Raw genomic sequence first — 20,388 nt, 5'->3', positions numbered from 1 at the left:
CGATGTACGGTTCTCGGCCTAATTTCGGGACGAAATTCCCTAAAGGAGGGGAGACTGTAACACCCCGTGTTTTCCCAAAAGTCAAAGTCAAAGTCAAGAGTTGACTGTTATTGGAATTAAAGATCAATAAAGATTAATTTTATTTTAGTTTCATTTTGATTTTCATATTATGTGGAGTAAGTGTTGTATAATCAAACTAATCGGCCGATAATCGAACTGTGAATCAACGACCGACTGTGAATGATAGGAAGTAACAATGCAATAAAGCTAGTCAATCAATAATCAAGCTAATCAAATCAATCATCGAATTCAAGTGTGGATAATTTTAATGCTTTTATACGTGTGTGTGTGCCTTACGTGTTACTTGTGCATGCTTACTTTATGTTAAAGTGTGTGGTGAATCAATCAAAATCAATCAAGAATCGAAGGATAATCAAACTCAATCGAAACCGACTTTGAAAATAGGTTGTAAGGATGCTTGTATGTTAGATATAGTAGTTGGGACTGAAAGTAATTTGAATAGAAACTCTATCCTACTCTACTCCTCAACTATCGAACTCGAAATATCAAAAATCGTCGCGAAACACTCAAAACCAGGCAAGCCGATCGAACAGGGCAACCTGATCGAACAGGCTAGCCGATCGAACAGGCTGTTCGATCGGGCAGCCGCTCGATCAGGGATGCTGTTCGATCAGCCAACCCTTTCCACTTTTGGAAGCCTATAAATAGGGCTGTCCTTGTCAAGCTTTCCACTTTTGGAAAAGCTCTGACCGACCAGCCTTCTATTCTCGCCATTTCTCAGATTTCTCTCAAACCTGTAAGTATTTCACTCCAATCTTTGTACAATCTTGTTCATTAATCGATTCTCCATCTTTCTATCTTTCAAAATCTGAATTCCAACCGTGAAATCACCAAGATCTAGGTATTCTTGGGTGATGTCATCATGGTGTTCTTCAAGAACACTAAGTTTGGCATCATTCCACCATGAATAACTTAGATCTAACCGATTTCCACATGAACAACCTAAAATCTACCAAAGATCTTAACATTTCACGGTGGAAAAGGATTGAAAGACGGGTTTCCATCTATCTTTCAACTCTTTTACACTCAAACCGGCGAAAACGAAGCTTGAACCGACCTATAAATCATTCTAAACAAACACATGGTTCAAGATTCGGACTTCACCACGAGATTACCGATTACGAGTTAAACGTTAAACTTGGGTCCTTGAACGCTCCCTGACCGAGCTTGGGTGATTCCAGCCGAGTCAGTAAGTAAAGTAAAGGCTGAGGATTTTGGTGGTTTAACTTGTGGTCAAACTATCTTTAAAACATCAATAAAATAACGGGAAATAACCAAGTGCTAGGCGATGGACTAACCAGGTCAGGGGCTGGCCGAACGGTTAGGCTATTCGAACGAACAGCCCAACCGAACGACTACGCCAGCCGATCGACTAGGCTAATCGATCGACTAGCATCTGGCCACAAACTCATGAGGTGTAGTATTGACAGGGTTCTGTTCGATCGATCGAGCCACTCGATTGTAAACATTACTCATCGAATCATGAGATACTACACTTCAACGCTGAACCTTTTCGAAACATTGGAATGTCACCCGATCGAGCATGCCACCCGATCGAGTGACAACTTACCAAGTGTGCAATGCTAACCGATCGGTTGGACCAACCGATCGAACGGACTGTTCGATCGGCCAACTTGAAAGGTAATGCTGCAAAAACTTCAAAAATACAAACCATCATACACAAACACATCCTTCACATTGAAGGAAGAAACAATCCACTTGAAGGAACCAGCCGATCGAGCCAGCCGGCCGATCGAACGGGACGTTCGAACGGACTTTAACCCAATCGAACAGCCCACTCGATCGAACAGCCGTCCGATCGAATGGTCTATCCGATCCAGTTTCCACTGTTCACTTTTTCCGCATTACTCATTGTATTGTTATCAAACTATTCAGGCTAACCTACTCTCAGTGCTCCTCTCAATCCACGATCAACCACTGTGAGTATACTCGATCCCTTTTTGCTTTCAGCACTTTTGGGTGTTACATACGTAAACTATCAAATTCACAAACGACACAAACTATTTGAACGCTAACCTACTTACATGTATTACTTGACTAAATGATTGCTGTTTATTATGTTTACACGTGGAGTGCTATCTGCCTGCTTTAGCAACGTAGTACTATAGTTTGGACTCAGCACCCGTTCACACGGGGGTTGCTAAGGACAATTACTTGCATGGATTACAGTGGTAATCATGTATTGCGAACTGTCTCGGACAGTCAACTCGAAGTCGTTGGTATCGATGGTCCCATGTTGATAATTTACATGCATCGTTTGCCCTTGTGTACGTGCTTGGTTATGCGTAAACTTTTCGAACTTTATATGCTATATCAAACTTGTGTACTCACCTTTACATTATATGTATTGACTTTTATTTTAACGTATGTGACAGGTGTTTAAGCTACTAGCGTGCTAGGGAAGCGAGGCAATAATAAGCTTCTAGGAGCCTGTGACCTTAGGACGGTGTCCACATACCTGCCCCAGGGCCATAGTTCTCTGTAGATCTTGTACTGGCACCTGTAGTCAGTAAGATCTACCGTTAGCCGTCTAGAAGTCTTAAAACAATATTTAAATTCGGTCTGTAATAATTAAGAATCTGAGTTGTCGGAACAGTTCCCATATTGTTTAGTTGATTTCTATGATAACTTGTTATTATTTGGGACACGGTATGGGACGTGTTATATAACTGAATTGTATGATAGTTGTTGTGGAAACTTCTGAACAATCTGTTTCGCTCAGTGCCGCGCCCCGATGATTCCGCCATCGGTTGGGGTGTGACAGTTGGGTCAAGTCTCAGATCTCTAAACACAGGATTGGTTTTTTGGCTCTTCAAGAAACCAAATCTGTGTCGGTGAAGAAGGAGGTTTTAGCTGGGTGCTGGGGGAATAAAAACTTTGGTTTCGAAAGTGTCGATTCTATTGGATTATCTGGGGGGCTTCTGTGTATCTGGGATTTGTCGATGTTTCGTTTTTCTAGCGTGGTCAAAAACAGGAATTTTTTGCAAGTTACGGGTACCCTGACTGGTAGTGGTCTGGCTCTCTGTGTTTTCAATGTTTATGCGCCCCAAAGCGTTGTGGCAAAGAAGGCCTTGTGGGATGAATTGTCTCAAGCGATATCGGGTTGGGATGGGTTGTGTGTTGTCACAGGTGATTTCAACGCGGTTAGGTTTCGCGAAGAAAGGAAGAATTGCACCTTCAAGTTGTCCTGTGCGACTAACTTTAACAACTTCATTTTTGATTCGGGCCTTCTTGAGTATAACATGAGAGGCTCTAAATTCACTTTTTCGGCATCTGATGGTAGTAAACAAAGCAAATTGGATAGATTCCTCGTGAATTCTAGTTTTTTTAATGCTTGGCCTGAAGCGGACGTTGAAGCGGTCTCGTCTTTCTTGTCCGATCACTGTGCGATAATTCTCAAGACGGAATTGACTAATTTTGGTCCTAAACCGTTTCGGATCTTTGACTCTTGGTTTGACAAGCCGGGCTTTAGTGAAGTTGTTTATTCGGCTCTTAGCAAAGACCCCGGTATTTGTGGTCCATCGGATGTCCGCCTTATGAGGAAACTGGGTATTCTCAGGTCTGAGTTAAAGAATTGGAGAGACGAGATGCTAATCAAAAATTCAGAAGTTGTTTCGGCTGCATTATCGGACCTTGATAGTATACAAGTTATTTTGGCCGAGCGGAATCTGTCGGAAGATGAGGAGTGGATCCTTATTGAAAGTAAGAAAGTCCTAAAGGAGGAAGAAGAACGAAAAAGCAGAGACATGAGACAAAGGTCAAGAATAAAGTGGGCTAAGGAAGGGGATGAAAACACCAATTTCTTTCACGCTATGGTTAACTGCAGGAAGGCGTCCAATTCAATTCACGGGTTGGAGGTTAATGGCTCGTGGGTGTCTAAGCCGACTCTCGTTAAGAAAGAAATCTTCAGATTTTTTAAAAAGAAATTTGAAGAAGATTGGGTCGACCGACCTCGTCTTATTTGTGCGGATATTAAGAAGATTTCGGAGGTGGATGCGGATTTTCTTGACGCTCGGTTCAGTAAAGAGGAAATTAAAAGGGCAATTTTTGACTGTGGTGACGACCGGGCTCCGGGCCCGGACGGTATTAGTTTCCGTTTAATCAAGCGGTTCTGGAATCTTTTTGAGGCGGATTTCTTTGATATCATGGAGGAGTTCTTTGTCAATGGGGTGATAAATTTGGGTTGCGGGTCTTCTTTTATAGCCCTGATTCCCAAAGTTATTGACCCGTTATCTTTGAAAGAGTATCGTCCGATCAGTTTGGTGGGGGTTGTGAACAAGGTTATTTCAAAAATTTTGGCTAACAGGCTCAAAATTGTGCTAGATTCGGTCATTTCGGGGTCTCAATCAGCTTTCATCAAGGGCCGTCTCATCCTTGATGGTCCTTTAATCGTTAATGAAATTCTAAACTGGAGCCGTAAAGGTAAGAAAAGGGTTTTCTTTCTCAAGGTTGACTTTGAAAAGGCGTACGATAATATAAATTGGAACTTTGTGTTGGACATCCTAGAGCAAATGGGTTTTTCTAGGAGATGGTGCTCATGGATTAACGGGGTGCTATCGTCGGCTAGGGCCTCGGTTTTGGTCAATGGTTCTCCAACCTTCGAATTTGGGTGCCACAAAGGGATGCGCCAAGGTGATCCTATTTCTCCCTTTCTCTTCGTTGTTGTCATGGAAGCCTTATCGTGTATGTTCAAAAAAGCTAGTAATCTGGGGATAGTCAAGGGGGTTTCTCTCCCGAATGAAGGTCCAACCATCACTCACCTTTTCTACGCTGATGATGCTATTATTATGGGTGAGTGGTCTAAGGACAATATTCGGAACGTGGTTAGAATTCTTAAATGCTTCCATGTGTGTTCGGGTCTCAGGATTAACTTGGGTAAATCAAAATTGATAGGGGTTGGGGTTCAACTTGAAGAAGTTGACGAGATGGCGAATGTTGTTGGATGTGGTACGGGGTCGGTCCCCTTCAAGTTCCTTGGCCTCTGCGTGGGTTCTAACATGAATAGGTCGTCGAGTTGGCAACCGGTTGTTGACGCGTTTGAGAAAAGACTCTCTCTTTGGAAGGCTTCGATGCTCTCGGTGGGAGGTAGAGTCACTTTAATCCGCTCTGTGTTGGAGAGTCTTCCGTGCTACTATTTCTCTTTGTATCGCGCTCCTGTGAAGGTGATTCAGGTCTTGGAATCCCTCATTAGAAAATTTCTTTGGGGTGGGAATTCGGAAATAAAAAAGATTCATTGGGTGGCGTGGGATAGGGTTGCCTCTCCGGTCGACATGGGAGGTCTAGGTCTCCAACACCTCAAAGATGTCAACACGGCCTTATTAGCTAAATGGGGGTGGAGGTATAAGAACGAGCAAGATAGTCTATGGGTCAAAGTCGTTAATGCTATCCATTTCGGTTACTCGGAATGGGACTTTCTTCCTCATAGAAAAGCGGTTGGTGGGGTTTGGAGTAGCGTTGTTTCGGTCCTTAGGAGACCGTTGTTCGAGAATGTCCCGTTTCGAAGTCTCTTTAAAGGAGTAGTGGGCAGTGGAGAAAAAATCATGTTTTGGTTAGATCCGTGGCTTTTCGACGTCCCGTTAAAAGATAAATATCCTGCTCTTTTTGCTCTGGAAGTTGTTAAACCTTGCAGCATCAAAGATCGGCTAGACGGGGATGGCTGTTGGCTTTGGAGACATGAGCCGGATTCTCCTGATGAGTCGGCTGAGTGGCAATCGCTGAGGGCTGCGGTGGACTCGGTTTGCCTTTCTAGTGGCACGGATAAGTGGGTTTGGTTGGGGAGTGGGGCTTCAGGGTTCTCGGTTGCGGCGGTAAAAAGTCTTTTGGTGTCGAGTCGTGACTTCAGCAACAGATTCGTCATGGAATGGTGTAATTGGGTCCCAAAAAAGTTCAACATCTTTTCTTGGCGGGCGGAGTTGAATCGAATTCCTACGGTGGAGGCACTAGAGAAAAGAGGTATGGTGATGATCGACGACGGATGTAATTTCTGCAACGAAAATCTGGACTCGGTTTCTCACATCTTCACGGCCTGTCCGTTAGCCTTGGGAGTTTTGGAAAAGATTAGTTTTTGGTGTAGAATTCCCAAATTTTTCGTCTTTTCCTTCAGAGATCTTGTCGAGATTCACAAAGTGGGGGATAGAAGCTCGGCGGAGCGGAAGGCTCTTCACGGTATTGTTATTTCTACGTGTTGGGTTTTGTGGAAGGCTAGAAATAACCTCAGATTTAACGGCATTAGTAGTAGCGTGGATGAGGTGTTTAGCGAAGTTATGATAGTTAGTTTCTTTTGGTTCAAGTATAGAGCCAAAAAAGGCAATTTTGACTGGGGGGATTGGTGTAAATTTGTAAATATGTAATTTTGTTTTTGTTCGGCCGTCCCGGTTTTCGGGTTCGGTGTTGGTTAATGAAGTTCACCTTTCAAAAAAAAACTAATTAAAGTAATTTATTGCAACCAGACTCGATCCTGACAAAGGATACTAATTCGAAACTTACTATAAATAAACGTAAGAAGAAATAATATATCTGGAAAATAATTAAACCAAAATTCTAATCAACTGTATCAATAGCAATTTTTAAGTTCTTAAAAACAAGCCTTTTGTAAGGATCTTTATGTAATTTACGACCCAAACCCAAATGATCTGACTAGTGTGCTTAGCATAAACAAAAGAGTTATAAAAGGTTTGTTAATTTTATGAATCCAAATACAATCACTTGAATGATTTTAGGCCCTTTGTTGTATATTAACATATTATTACACCAATTTAGGGGTAGTGGCGAACCTAAGAATTTTTTCCTGTAGGTGCGAAATATTTTTAAAAATTTTAGGCCCTTTGTTGTATAAAAAAATCAGTTCAAAGCGGGTCATACATATAAAGACAAAAGAATATCAAACTAAAATTTATATAATCATTAAAAATACGTTAAACGTCACTAAAATTGTATTTAAAATTGTGCCTTGTACAACCCTGATTTGGGGTGAATTATTAAATTAATTATATGTTAATGCATCATGATATTGTATATCATGTTAGTTATATGTGGTTCTAGATTATTGACCCATGTATCACGCATGTTAAATAATGAAAACAGTGTTATTCATAAAACTATAAATGTTTATTATAAAAATCGATATAATTCATACTACACAGGTGAAATAATGAAAGAAATGTTCAAATTATATATATCATTTTATCAACAAAGTTAGGGTGTTTTTAACAACTTTTTATTAAAAAAATTATAATAGGAGAGAAATGTGGGAAACAAAATATTATAAAAAGAATTAAACAACCATGTATAATTAATAGAAGAGAGATGAGAAAATAAGGGTGAAGAAGCACCAAAGAGTGACAAATGTTCTTAAAAAATTTCATTTATACATATAAATATAGATAAATATAGATAAATATAGATAGGGATAGGTTAGTATAGAAATCCAATTGAAGGAGAAAACTTTGAAAACTCTATTTTACAATTATTTTAAAAAAAATATGACATGCAACATACATGATTTTAAGCCTAGAAAACCAAAAAATAAAAAAATAGAAAAAAACGCCTAGTGATTATTTTTTTTAAAAATAAAATTCTTAAGTAACGGTATGTAACACTACACAGCAGCGATTTATTACATACGCAACAAAGAAGTTACATATTTTTTCCAAAAAAAAAAAGTTTACTCGCCGCTCTTTTATATTTTTTTTTTTGGCTCGAAACTCTTATTAATAAATATATTACATGTGTTAATTCTTTTAGAAAAAAATATGTAACACGGAGTTTCCTCTTTGAAAGTTGAGTTCTATCCTAGACCCTAGTATTCTCTAATATAGATATAGATACAAATACAAATATAAATACCGATAAAAATATAGATATAGATCTTTCTATTATAAATTTAATTTTTCTTATAAAAAGATGTTACCGCTTTATCAAAAAAGTTTATAAGTTGGTCTTGGAACAAGATATTACACAAGAAGCTTTCCGAAGATTATATGATAATTTTGAAATCTTGTAATCAAGCTTTAACTCATTATAATAATGCCACCAAAATGGTTGATCACTGTCATTAATCTAACTGGTTGAATTTTATTAATCTAAAACCATACAACATTTCGTTTTCTTTGTTTGTAAGTGTTACGTTTCTTGTGAATACAAAAGCTTGACTTTCACCTACGTAAATCGACTTGGTCACGTTATGGTGACATTTCATTTCAATACTATAGATTACTAACATGTATCTGCATATCCTTCTATCTAGAGTTTTGAGAGTTTTTCAAAATTATTTGAGTATTTTAACTTTAGTTCTAAAGTTTTTATTAATTAGTTTTAATTAAAAACTAATTGAATTTTTTACTTTTAATCCAAAACTTTTCATCTTTTACAATTTAACCTTACAACCTTTTTGCATTCAACTTTGGTCCCCTATATTTTTCATCTTTTATGTTTTTCATCTTTCGTAAATTTTTCGTTTTATGCTTCATTCTAAGTTTCGCCAGTTAACACGGGGTAAAGTGCGTGTGTGGTTCAACGTTTTTACGTTTCGTTCTAAGTTTTCCGAGTTAACACGACGCAACGTGCCTGTGTGGTTCAACGTTTTTACGTCTTCTATTTTTTCCCGTTTGACAAGTTTAATTTGTTATAACGTGCGGGGGGTCCTCAGTTGACTTAGTTATTATTTTCTATGTTTTACGTTTCAGTCTAATTGCTTCGTATTAACACGACGCAAATTCAATGTTGATGGTCACTCGCGGTGGCATTGATACTATTTGGCATGGTTTTACGCCCCTGCCACAACGCGGGGTCCTTAATACTAGTTTGGATTCAATTATTTATAGTCTTACACCTCAGACAATGGTGACATTGAATTCAATTAATTTTTAGTTAAAGACTGATCTTGTTTTTAGGTATTATTCTATACTAACAGAATATTTTAATACTATTAACCAAAAACTAGTTAAATACTCTATATTAACAGAATATTTTAAATACTATTAACCAAAAACTAGTTAAATACTCTATATTAACAGAATATTTTAATACTATTAACCAAAAACTAGTTAAATTTTTTTTTTGACGGCAAATAACTAATTGATTAAAATCGCAATTAATTTAGGAATTTTTTATCGTAATCTTAAAACAAAACTTTCATACACTAGCTTTCAACGTACTATAATTCGATTGATATCCCGTGTAGTCTAACTATGAAAATGTTGATATTATCTATATTTTAAATCATATTATTAACTTTGAAGAAAGGAGTTCATATTACAGTGTTGAGAAAATCATAGATGAAATGGCTAACCATGTTGCTAAGGAAAATATAATATCATGAAGTAATATTGGAGTAGTGCATTCCAAGAAAGAAGTAGTTCGCTATATCAGTTTGTTTTTCTTTGAATATATAGGCTAGCTTCTTTCATAAACCACGTTTTTTTAAACGTCTAGTATTGCACGAATAACTTTATCTCGCTCTATAGAAGTTAGAGCAAAAGCATACTAAAAAGTGTATTTCGTGACAAAGAGGATAAATTCAACAGCCACATAAATATCTTTATACGTACTAATACTATATCTAGGGTGTAGTCAAATGAGAACCACATAAATATTGTACTAACTACATTTTATAACCATAACTACATTTTATAACCAATAAGATTCTAATTTAAGGCAATGTCATACATGAGACCGGTAGAATGAAAATGATAATTAGTGGATTTAACCGGTTAAGAGAAACTTTTTAACCCATGATCCATACTAATTTAGCGTAGTATTTTTTTTCTTTAACACCAATAATATCATTCCACACGAAAAAGGCAATTACAAAGCAATGGCAGGTAGTCGGGCAACAAGTTACGCCGCCACCCCCTTTTGAATAGAAAAACCAATTCTACTAAATACGAAGTTTGAAACCTTTAGCGACGAAGAGTTACTATTAACGACTTTTTGAACCCGATTCAAAAGTCGCACAGCGTCAGGAGCGGGAACACCAAAGGTATCAAACGCAAACGGGACAAACACATGTTGATTCTCCAGGCAGGCTTTCTCATGTTTTGCCACTTTGCTCGCCTCTGCCTTGATCACCGCTTGCCCTACGACAAAGCCCTTGTCCTTGAGCCCGACAAGGGGGGAGACTCCAGTTAGATCTACACAAGCGTGTTTCCCCCCTTCCTATCCAAACACAAGGATGTCCGTCGGGCGTAAAGTGGACCTCCCCTCTAAGGGGTCAGTCAGAAAATTTACTAGAGCCTCCTTTTTGGCAGAGATCTCGGCCCGTTTAAGAATATCACATAACACATCTCTCACCCAATCATGTCGATATTTAAACCCTGGTAGCTCTTTACAGTGAATCGCGTGCTCGCCAAAAGAATCCAAACACGCTTTGCGGCATACCGGACATGGCTCGTCAACTGGGAACAAAGGAATCATCAGTCGGTATCTAAGGATAGCACGGTATTCCACAGCTGACATGTGTTGCCCCAAGCCTTCAATAGGTGCGACAGACAGAAAATCCTGAGCATGTGGGGCACATAGACATTCAAACACAGCTCTTTGCCGAGGGGATAAAACAAACTTCTCTTCAAACCTCTTGACAATTTCGCCATATAAGGCATTCGCCAGAATTTTCTGGGATTTAGGAGGGGCGGTGTCTTTAATGTAGAAACCGCCAATATCAAGGTCGGGAAGAGAACTATGCAAAAGGTCCAACACACTCCTGTAATCGGAGTCTAAAACATCCCCACCACATTCTCGGAGTATGTGGTCTTGTAAACCCCAAGATTGGGCCCTTGAAGCCACGAAAGCATATGAAGAGGCATCCTCGGCCGTACAAATCCCTAAGCCTCCGAACCGGGTCAGGAGAGAAGCCTACCTCCACTGGAGATCTCCAAAAAAGGCACCCCCACAAACAACAATATCCTCTAATGCTCCCCGGAGGCCTTCATCAAAAACAGAGACAGCTCCCCCGACCAAAGAAGGTTGACACGTTCGAAGACCAAACAGTAATTTAGCAACACCCATACAAGAACGAAGCAAGAGGAGCTCGCTCTGAGGGTCCCGTAGGCGTTTAAGGCACCTCATCAGCTCGACTGCACAGTTCGCTCTTTTAAGACCCATACTACTAATAAACTCTGCATCACGACTAACGGCACCCCCAGGAGTTTCACACCCAGCACCGGCCTCCCAATCCCACGAGGGAATAAGCCCTCCTGAACCTTTACACCATTGCAGGTTGGCCAGAAAACTTCAGTTTTCTTTATATTAAGTTGAAGCCCTAAGGAAGGACCCTCATCTCTGATGATATCTAAAGCATTAGCCACTTGGGTGGCATCTCCAATAAGCATTCCGTCATCTAGGTACCAGGTGTGAAATAGAAGTTTGCAGCGATCCTTTATTCGGTGAACAAGGGGGTGTAGAACAAGGGTAAAAAGGAGGGGCCCCAAGGGGTCCCCCTGCTGAACGCCAGTAGTAGACCAAATAAACTCATCCCCCACATATAATCTAGCTGGTTGACTATATAAAAAATCGACCCATGTAGAAATGGAAGGACACCTTTTCCTTACCTCGTACAGTAGGGCTGCTCTATCAACCAAATTAAAAGCGTTCGAAAAATCAACAGTAAGCATAGCAAGAGACCCATCTTGGTGGTACTCATTAAGGAACCTGTTCGCACTATGAAGAACGGCCTCTGCCACACACGGAATCCCTACCCCAAACTGGAAATCGCCAAGGTATTTGGCCATCTCCTTCCCAACACCTTTCATGGCCACCTTGGAGATCACCCTCCTCCAAATCGACCCAACAGCGATAGGCCTAATCCCATTATCCGGTTTGAGAAGAGGTGTAAGAGGAGCAGAAGCAACAAACTCCGCCAGACTCCTCGGGCACCTCTCCTCCAAGCACAAATTAACCATAACTGAAGTAGCCCTAAGCAGGCTATCAGCAATAATAGACCCCTCCCCACAAAAAGCGTCTAAAAGATGTTAGGCCCTTAAGCCGTCTCTCCCGCACGACGTACCTTTCGGGAAAGATTTAATACACCCGAGCACACAATCGGTCTCCACCACAAGAGGAGACTCAGAAGGCAAGGAGGCAGGCATGGAAGGTGGGGGCATACATGGGTGCTTAGCCATTAAAGCCTCCAGAGTATTCTTATTGAGAGGGGCGACCCCCGAGGAGCATAAAACCTTAACCGCTGCAGTGAAATGACCATCAGCAACCTTACGTAAGCATTCTTTCACATTGGCCCCCCCACACTCATTATCAATCTCAGTGCCCTTTTTGATTCCATCCGTAACCCCCCTCGCGGGTTGATCAAACAACGACTGGACAAGAGTGGCAAAACCCTCACGATCACCCCACTGAGCCAAAGATTGCTGGATGCTAAGGCATTGGCTCGTCTTCCTATTGCCCGACCTCTTGTTCTGACGACCAGCAGGCTTGAACACCCGCAAGGTGCAACGTGGTAATATCAAAAGTCGAACCCATGCTGTGACACATGTGCCTCCGTGACCATCAAACAAAAACCAAATCAATGAAATATTATGTTTCATACTTGGGATTTGTAAAAATATGTGTATCGTTTGCACATGTCAATTCTTGTTCGATTTCGGGCTTTAAATCGCTTTCTGAAAGGTTATACGCGATCTAATGCGTGAATATAACCAGTTTAATGCAACAAACACTCCGGAACAGTGACATAGGCTTAACATACCTTAAATAACCTTTACATAACTTAGAAATTAGTTTTGGATGGTTTGGTATGCCGAAATCAAGCTTATTCGCTTACAGGGACTAAATTCGACAAACTACGAAAGTATGCCGATTTGTACTGTAACGAACAATCCGGAACTTGATCATAAGCTAAACACACCCTAAATATCCTTTACTTATCTTAGAAATAGGCCTTGAGGGGTTCGGTGTGCTAAAATAAACTTTATGTTCATTCAAGGACTAAAAGCGTCAAAAAGTGCATAAGTTTGCATTTTCGCGAATATCTTACGTTCTGAATACATCCGGACATCCAAAACTTTATGTAATCACTAAAATATTTTATTTTAGTGATTGGCATGATAAAATTCCATTCGTCGCGTAATTTGGATCGTTTTTCGCATTCGTTCGTGTTTCGTCGTAATTAACCGAACAATGCAACCGTATGACCAAACGAACCGACATCCGAGATATTTTTGAGCATTTTAATGTTCCCTATACTTTAACATCATTTTAGAGCCTTGAAATGGGATTAACGGGGCTTAAACGTGTTAAAAATGCATCAAAAACCATGTTTTGTACATTCAGGGACCAAAATTGACAATCTGCCATAGTTATCTTAGGAAAGGACCAAAATGAAAAATCTTAATTCCAGCTTGTTCCAGCTGTTCCCCTCATTTGCACATGGTTTTAATGAAACTATGGGCTCCCATGGTTTCACAAAACCATGGGCACATGTGTACGGATGAGATCGAAGCTCGTTTTACGAAGAACCATCTTAACGGTTGTGCAAAAACTATAAATACCCACCTTCCTCATTTGCATTCTTCGCACCTTGATCTGATTTCTCTCTAAGCTGAAGTGTTTTCACTTCATACCTGAGAATAATCGGGTCAAACTTCCGTTCTTGGACCTTTTGTAAGTCCTCTTTCGTTCTTTTTCGCGTGAAAGTCAAACTGTATTTGACTTTCTGCTTTGACCAGTTTATGGTCAACACAAAGTTTGTTTGAACTTCATAACGTGAGCGTAATCATGATGGTTATAGTCCCTAGTGACTACACCTACTGATTACCACGTTATCTAGGCTTAAAGACGAGTCGTAGTTTCGGCCAAAATGCGTATTCTTGCGTATTTTGTAACCAAACTACTTTAGGGTATCAAAACCATTTGTTTTGATACCAAAACTGTTTTCTAAATTCGTTAAACATGTTTTAACATGTTTAGCGCGTCACTTTAGGTTTAGTGCTTATGTAGGGTCGTAAGGTAAGCGATCTAAACAATCGCTTATACTTTCGAACCCAACCCATTTGGTCGATCATTAGGATCCGACCAAACACATTAGGTGACCATAGTTGTATAGGGAATAACCTTCCGAGGTTATACCTTATGGTCACGACGTTTAGTTAGTTATATGATAGGTAGTATATATGCCTTCGGTAAATTACCAAAATGCCCTTTTTACGCCAAAATTCATTTTAAGCATATGTAACATAACTTTTGATATCTAAACTGATTAGACAACAATATTAGACTTGTTAAGGCATATTTTACTTGTCATAGGACTAGTTAGGTGGTCCGAACGCGTTTTACGCAAACGACGCGTTAAAGTAGCGTAAGCTACCTAAACGGGTCATATCGGGTCGTAAGCACTTAGGTTAGGTTTCATTTTAGTATGTAGGCTTTGTTAGACCATATCATATGAGTTCCAATACTCATTTGGTTTACGAAACCTCATACTATCCGATCTTCCGAGTTAGGTCCGGTTATTAATGTAGTTACCTATATTAGGTGCCATTTGATTTCCGTGATCCCTCTAGCTTTGCTTGGTTGTTGTTCAAGACTTCTAAGCACCCTCAAGTGAGTACATAGTCCCCTCTTTTACTGTTTTCAAACGTTTTAGGGTGAAACACATGTGCCTACTTGTTACTTTCATGTTTTTATATCATATACTTGCTATGTTCATTAGTACACTATTAGTACATGATTTCATTATGTTTTTATGCTATGTATGTCCATTGTGTGCATACTTAGTACATTGTTTTACATTACATTTTGCTGCATATGCTCATCCAGCATATGGACACACTGAATTACATTTTGAACCGTTGTAACTATTTGACTATGTGAACCGTTGTAACCATTTGATTATGTGAACAGTTTGTAACCATTGAATTATGTGAACCATTTGTAAATGTTGAACCGTGTGAACCATTTGTATCTGTTGATTGACATGAACCGTTTGAAATCTGTTTGAACCGTTGGGTTAGGGAAGTGATTAGGTAACGGGGCAAGTGTAATGTGCTAAAAGCATGGTGGATACACCGCTGGTACTTCCTATATATAAGTGGTTTTAACACATTATATATCGTTGCGTTATCTGGATCACTTGGGCAAGGTTATCAAAAACAAAGTTATACTACAAGGTTTTTCTAACAATATATATATATATATATATATATATATATATATATATATATATATATATATATATATATATATATATATATACTATTCAAGTTTTTATTTCAAAAATGATTTCCAATCTGGGTTTAATTAAACAAATGTTTTTGGAGTTAAGAAGCATGGCTGCGAGATTTTATAAATTATAATCAACTTGATTTGAGTTGGTTAATTATGTCGCAATGCTATACTTTTCAAATTAAGGTTTTTAAATAAGCATTGCAACACGTAAAACGAGCCATGAATTTGACACTCACATAAAACATATGTACTCGCCGGCATTTTTATGCTGACGTATTTTCACATGTGTTTCAGGTACAATAGTTGATGATATTTGATGATGATATTGGTGTATGCTCACATAGGAATGGATGAGGCCTTAGTGACTAAATAACAACGAAAGACTATTTGTTTATGTTTTGTTTCAATTTCTAATGTAATGTAATACATTTGATTTAATAAAACGAAACTATTTATTCCATGGTTGTGAAACAATGATTCTGTTAGAACACTCCCGACGTTTCCGCCACGTTTTGTTGTTTTACGTGGTCGGGGTGTGACAGAAAAGTTGGTATCAGAGCCAATGGTTATAGGGAATTAGGTTATTAGTAATGCTTTGACCTAGACTATAACCTTCCTAGGACCCTAAAGCAAGTTTACTTGCGTTTAGACATAAAACAATACCGTTGCCTATCCTTAGGCAGCATCCACAATAAGAACATAAATTCGAATCCGCTTTGAAAACTAATCATTTGTTCTAGGATGATTGATTACTAGGTTTTGAACCCTTTGTTATAAGGTTTTGAACCCTTCAGTTTGGGTCTAAATAGTGTGAACATGTGCAAACTGGAAGAGTGGGTGCCTGTACCCTGGGTCTTCTGTCTAAGGCTAGAGTGTTCGTACAAATCCGCAGTATCGGACCAGTCACTCTTACCTGGGAACTCTTGGGGTGAGTGTCCACTTATAGGCGAGCATGTCTTCGCGATACATTATATTGACCCACTTACTTTGATTAGTCACTTTCTCATTTGTTCGCCTTTGGTAACAAACAAATGATCACAATCTTCAGGCGTATCCTTCTCTTTTGACTATCTTTCTCTTGTTTCCTCCTATGCCTCTCATTATCTTCAAGATGCCTCTTCATCGCAACAACACTCAAATGTCCGAACCAGGTGCTGCAATTACCCGGCGAATAGGCGTCGTACTCTAGAGGACCGTTGATTTAGCTATCACCATGACTTGCCTCAGGGATGAAGCCGTATAAGGGAACTGCTCCTTGGTGCAATCAATGCCACCGTCATCATCTGAATCGAATACCCTGTTTCAAATGTACCCACGGTGGACGATGGGGACATTTGGTTAACATGTGCCGCTTTGCAATCCAAAGCAAAGCTGTTACAAATCCTGCTGCTGCTCAACCTTCAAATTCTGCTTCATATATCGCCTTGGCATATCTAGCGCCTCAACCTCATGAACTTTCTACCTTGTGTATCGACTTAAGCACGCCTAGTGCAAGGTGTCGAAACACATCTCGTTACACAAATTCCAAAATCCATATAGGATCTTTCTATCCTCATAATTAAATCCTTGTTGATGGGTAACGTTCATCGGAGCCCTTAATTGAATTCTTTGTATGATTCAATACGTACATTACAATTCAATAAGGACAAAGCCGAATTCCTATTAAGATTTTCCTATCTTCATAGATAGATTCTTTAAAATGATTAAAGTGCCAAATGAAATCCACGGATTGGATTCCTGGTGTGCTTTAAATGTTCGTGTCCAAAGATAACAAGTTAAAGGTCAAGTTAATCAATTATGTGATTATGTGCTTATGTGTTCCCTTTTATGTTTTTGTGTGATCCAAATTTCTGTTATCCAAATCCTCGTAGAATCTTCCATATCTTCGTATAAGGGATTCATAGTAGGATATCCAAAGGTACTATCTTAAATCCTTAATGGACTTCTACGTTGTAGTTAAGTACCTTGGGTTATGAAGTACTATTCCATAAATTAGACCCCTTGAGTGGTCTAGTTAAACAGTTTGATCCAAAAATCTAGTTAGGATTATCATGTGATGATATAGCTGAAAAGACTCCTTGGTGGTCAAATTAAAGTGATCATTTGTCGATCTAATTGAAAGGACCCTATGGTAGTCTAGCCACACTCATCACAGGTTTGATTTTCTTCCCCTACATATTATGAAATGCACTGTGCGGACTGTGCAAGGAATTACGTAATTATGGACGCGTACATAATTATGGAATTTAGTGCATAGAAACCATAGCAAGTTTTGTCATGTACCTAGAGTTAACCCTTTTCATTTCTGTTTCTGAGGAAGCAACCGTTGAAAATGACTCCGTCAGTTCATTTTCGTTTCTGAAGATTGTCCGTTGAGGAAATGAATATCCATTTGTTTATCCTTTTCATTTCCGTTTCTGAGGAAGCAATCGTTGAAAATGACTTCGTTTATTCATTTTCGTTCCTGAAGATTGTCTGTTGAGGAAATGAATATCCGTTTGTTTACCCTTTTCATTTCCGTTTTTGAGGAAGCAACCGTTGAAAATGACTCCGTCTGTTCATTTTCGTTTCTGAAGATTGTCCGTTGAGGAAATGAATATCCGTTTGTTTATCCTTTTCATTTCCGTTTCTGAGGAAGCAACCGTTGAAATGACTCCGTCTGTTCATTTTCGTTTCTGAAGATTGTCCGTTGAGGAAATGAATATCCGTTTGTTAATCCTTTTCATTTCTGTTTCTGAGGAAGCAACCATTGAAAATGACTCTGTCTGTTCATTTTCGTTTCTAAAGATTGTCCGTTGAGGAAATGAATATCCGTTTGTTTATCCTTTTCATTTCCGTTTCTGATGAAGCACCCGTTGAAAATGACTCCGTTTGTTCATTTTCGTTTCTGAAGATTGTCCGTTGAGGAAATGAATCTCCGTTTGTTTATTCCTTCATTTCCGCTTCTGAAGAATACTCGTTGAGGAAAATGACTCCGCCTGTTCATTTTAGTTTCTGAAGAATGTCTGTTAAAGAAATGACAGGATTTTTGCCTTGCATATCTCTGGTGGTTATTTGACACAAAGTCACAGACAGACTCCTACGAATAAATTTCGGGACGAAATTTCCTAAAGTAGGGGAGACTGTGACACCTGTGCCTCCGTGACCATCAAACAAAAACCAAATCAATGAAATATTATGTTTCATACTTGGGATTTGTAAAAATATGTGTATCGTTTGCACATGTCAATTCTTGTTCGATTTCGGGCATTAAATCGCTTTCTGGAAGGTTATACGCGATCTGATGCGTGAATATAACCAGTTAATGCAACAAACACTCCGGAACAGTGACATAGGCTTAACATACCTTAAATAACCTTTACATAATTTAGAAATAAGTTTTGGATGGTTTGGTATGCCGAAATCAAGCTTATTCGCTTACAGGGACTTAATTCGACAAACTGCGAAAGTATGCCGATTTGTACTGTAACGAACAATCCGGAACTTGATCATAAGTTAAACACACCCTAAATATCCTTTACTTATCTTAGAAATAGGCCTTGAGGGGTTCGGTGTGCTAAAATAAACTTTATGTTCATTCAGGGACTAAAAGCGTCAAAAAGTGCATAAGTTTGCATTTTCGCGCATATCTTACGTTCTGAATACATCTGGACATCCAAAACTTTATGTAATCATTAAAATATTTTATTTTAGTGATTGGCATGATAAAATTCCATTCGTCGCGTAATTTGGATCGTTTTTCGCATTCATTCGTGTTTCGTCGTAATTAACCAAACAACGCAACCGTACGACCAAACGAACCGACATCCGAGATATTTTTGAGCATGTTTAATGTTACCTATACTTTAACCTCATTTTAGAGCCTTGAAATGGGATTAACGGGGCTTAAACGTGTCAAAAATGCATCAAAAACCATGTTTTGTACATTCAGGGACCAAAATTGACAATCTGCCATAGTTATCTTAGGAAGGGACCAAAGTGAAAAATCTTAATTCCAGCTTGTTCCAGCTGCTTCCCCCATTTGCACATGGTTTTAATGAAACTATGGGCTCCCATGGTTTCACAAAACCATGGGCACATGTGTACGAATGAGATCGAAGCTCGTTTTACGATGAACGATTTTAACGGTTGTGCAAAAACTATAAATACCCACCTTCCTCATTTGCATTCTTCACACCTTGATCTGATTTCTCTCTAAGTTGAAGTGTTTTCACTTCATACCTGAGAATAATCGGGTCAAACTTCCGTTCTTGGACCTTTTGTAAGTCCTCTTTCGTTCTTTTTCGCGTGAAAGTCAAACTGTATTTGACTTTCTGCTTTGACCAGTTTATGGTCAACACGAAGTTTGTTTGAACTTCATAACGTGAGCGTAATCACGATGGTTATAGTCCCTAGTGACTATACCTACTGATCACCACGTTATCTAGGCTTAGTGACGAGTCGTAGTTTCGGCCAAAATGCGTATTCTTGTAACCAAACTACTTTAGGGTATCAAAACCGTTTGTTTTGATACCAAAACTGTTTTCTAAATTCGTTAAACATGTTTTAACATGTTTAGCTCGTCACTTTAGGTTTAGTGCTTATGTAGGGTCGTAAGGTAAGCGATCTAAACAATCGCTTATACTTTCGAACCCAACCCATTTAGTCGATCATTAGGATCCGACCAAACACATTAGGTGACCATAGTTGTATAGGGAATAACCTTCCGAGGTTATACCTTATGGTCACGACGTTTAGTTAGTTATATGATAGGTAGTATATATGCCTTAGGTAAATTACCAAAATGCCCTTTTTACGCCAAAATTCATTTTAAGCATATGTAACATAACTTTTGATATCTAAACTGATTAGACAACAATATTAGACTTGTTAAGGCATATTTTACTTGTCATAGGACTAGTTAGGTGGTCCGAACGCGTTTTACGCAAACGACGCGTTAAAGTAGCGTAAGCTATCTAAACGGGTCATATCGGGTCGTAAGCACTTAGGTTAGGTTTCATTTTAGTATGTAGGCTTTGTTAGACCATATCATATGAGTTCCAATACTCATTTGATTTACGAAACCTCATACTATCCGATCTTCCGAGTTAGGTCCGGTTATTAATGTAGTTA

The sequence above is a fragment of the Helianthus annuus genome, chromosome 1, assembly GCF_002127325.2.
Source record: "Helianthus annuus cultivar XRQ/B chromosome 1, HanXRQr2.0-SUNRISE, whole genome shotgun sequence".
Lineage (NCBI taxonomy): Eukaryota > Viridiplantae > Streptophyta > Magnoliopsida > Asterales > Asteraceae > Helianthus > Helianthus annuus.
This window is presented reverse-complemented; position numbering follows the sequence as displayed.